Below are 2,725 nucleotides of genomic sequence, written 5' to 3' on the forward strand. Positions count from 1 at the left end.
GCGGCTGCCGGGGCACGGGGCGGCGGGCCCGCGGGCCCCTCCCGCCCGCCCGGGCGCGGAGGGCAGGGCCGCCGCTTGGCGGAGGGGCGGAGCTCTCGCCGCTCTGTGCCATCAGCAGTCCGCCATCCCCGGGGAGCGGCGAGCTGCTTCCTCGAGTGTGCTGCCCCTRCCTCCACCCCAAATGGCATTATCCTATAAAATAGATACAGATTACGGCTTTTCACAAATATGAGAGTAACTTACTTATCTTCKTCCCTCTGGCTTCAAAGCAAAGTACCTCAGCTACATTTGTTTTGTTGTTAAGTCAGGAACTCGAGGCATTGTCGTCTGCTCTGCCACCATCATGGTGGCCCTAAGTCCTGAGGCAGGGTGCTCCATTTGAAATCTGTCTGGCTAAGTAGAAAGTTAAAATAATTTCCATCAGTAATTCCGTAATATATATCCTTGAGGGCATCTGCTAGCTTTTCTGCTTTTCTAGTCTCTATTTTAGTTAGTGTAATAACATTCTAGTGTTATTTTGTGAGACAAGTAGACACAAAAGTGCTTGTGACTGGACAGGAAAAAAAATGTATAAATTAAGTGGCACCAAATGCTCCCAGAAAAAACATTTCTTTGACCCATTTCAGTTGCAGATCTTGGAAGCCTGGGTATACATTGTCATACTTTCCTGTATAGAAGTTCCCTGATCTGAGGCTTCCTCAGGATTCTGCAGAAGATGCTGATTCCCTCTACCGCTCACAGTCTTGAAATTTGAGGGTTGCCTTCTCTGTGTCCCTACTTCAGCTAAAATCCTACTTCCGATGGTTAGCTATTCAGATGCATCTCTCCTTTTGCTGCTTGGTGGTTTCTGTTTCACTCTGTGGAGCTGATGTCATGTTTGAAGCAACGGATTTTTCCTCAAGGAAATGCATATAGATGTCGTAAGGAAGCTAAAAAACCATTTACTAGTATTATGTAGTGGGGTCATTATTACTTATAATGCGAGAAAAAAAGTTTATCTGTGGTAATTTATTTCCAGTGTGGCAGCTTTTCCRTCTTTGCTTCTCAGAGATCTTCCATTTCCTTTGTCTGGGCTGGAATGTCGAATCTTTTTCATATCATGTGCCAATGTCTGCTGCAGCCATTCCTCCTGCCCCTGCTGTGACTGTTCCTCACTCATCTTTCCCTTTCTTACAGACTTTCCTGATTCTTGCTTATGGCTACTGGTGGACAGTAGTACAAGACACCATCTCTAGCTTGGCCCAAGCAGACAAACATCTCTTTCTTAATCATCTTGCGGAAAAGGTGTTTGTCATTTAGGCTGCACTTCACTTTTGCATTTTTTTTTGCCATTTCCTTATCACTGAATTCATCTCAGTCTTAGCCCTGTGATAATGCCCAGCGCCATCTGTTTGCTGCATCAGTCAGTAACACTTCAGAGACGAATCTTTTTGCAGTTTCCTCTGATATTATAGAAATGACTTATCAATTCAGTATAGTCAGCACTCGTCTGAAAGTATTGTGCTCCACTGGATTCAGTATGGATGAGGATTAGTCATATGGTTAATTTTCATAGAAATGTCCAAATTGTAAGTTGAAACCAATTTAGTTTAACAGAATCATTTGTATACACTATATATTCTGATTTTAAAATGACTTAGCAAACTGAGATAAGAACATGCATTCAGATATTTTTCATTGGTTTAATTAAATCCATTTTAAAATAATTTAGGCTAGGTTTAACTTCTTTGTGGAGACAGGGCAGGTTCTTACCTGCAAACAGTATTTACTCATCCAGACTGCACATACTGATCTTGCTGTTCTGAGTGTGTGACAGTATTTTAGCAGATACTAGTGAGTTTGGCTTAGACCTACTTTTCCTGTTTAGTGAACAAGATGATTCCCTCTTCTCACATCTGTATTAATTTCCTTTATTCTACTCCTTAATTATGTTCCTGGAATACTGATGTAATGCACTGTAGGCTATATTTTACACATGTATGGATTGGAATGTATGTTCTTAAAAATTTGCTCCATAAGTCTTTTAGGTGCATTCCCACTCTGAGGTACAGTCTAATTCTGAGAACTATAGGGGGAACTAATATTTCTAATGCCCCTGAGCTAGACCAATTAGCAGTCCTAATGAAATTCCTTTTGGCAAACTATCAGTGCAGTTTCCTTTTTACATGTCATGGCTGGAATATGTCAGGAAAGATGATACTATAGGGACAAATTGTTTTTAAAAGAAGTGTTTTGCTATTTAACATTATAAACATTTCAGAGGGAGATGGCTATGAGATTTCTGCAATCAGCAGCAATGTCATGTGCTAAATGACTATTGTAATATGTAAGCCTGTTTACCTGCTTAGACTCCCACAGTTGCATTCACCATTGGTATAAGCACTGACTACAGTGTAGTTACACCCACTCATGCCGGCAGTGAATTTGGCCCAGAGGCCCTATTCCAGTGCCATCAAAACACTCTTATAAAAGCCAAGCTTTGTACTGAACACATTTTTAAAAAATACCACCCTGCATTAATCTTTTTTCAAAGGTGCTGCAGTTTACTTTGGAGCCTAAATTACTTGATTAAAATTCTAATTTCAATTTTCATCTAAATTATATTGAATAGGTTACCCTGTAGCATAGCTTTTGTTAGATTATCTGCAAATTGTTTGTGATTCCCTCAGCATATATCAAAAATGAGTGGAAGGAGGAGGAGGCAAAAAGGAGGAAGAGTATATAT

This window comes from Rhea americana, unplaced genomic scaffold, assembly GCF_003343005.1.
Source record: "Rhea americana isolate MKP2758 unplaced genomic scaffold, rheAme1 scaffold_12, whole genome shotgun sequence".
Lineage (NCBI taxonomy): Eukaryota > Metazoa > Chordata > Aves > Rheiformes > Rheidae > Rhea > Rhea americana.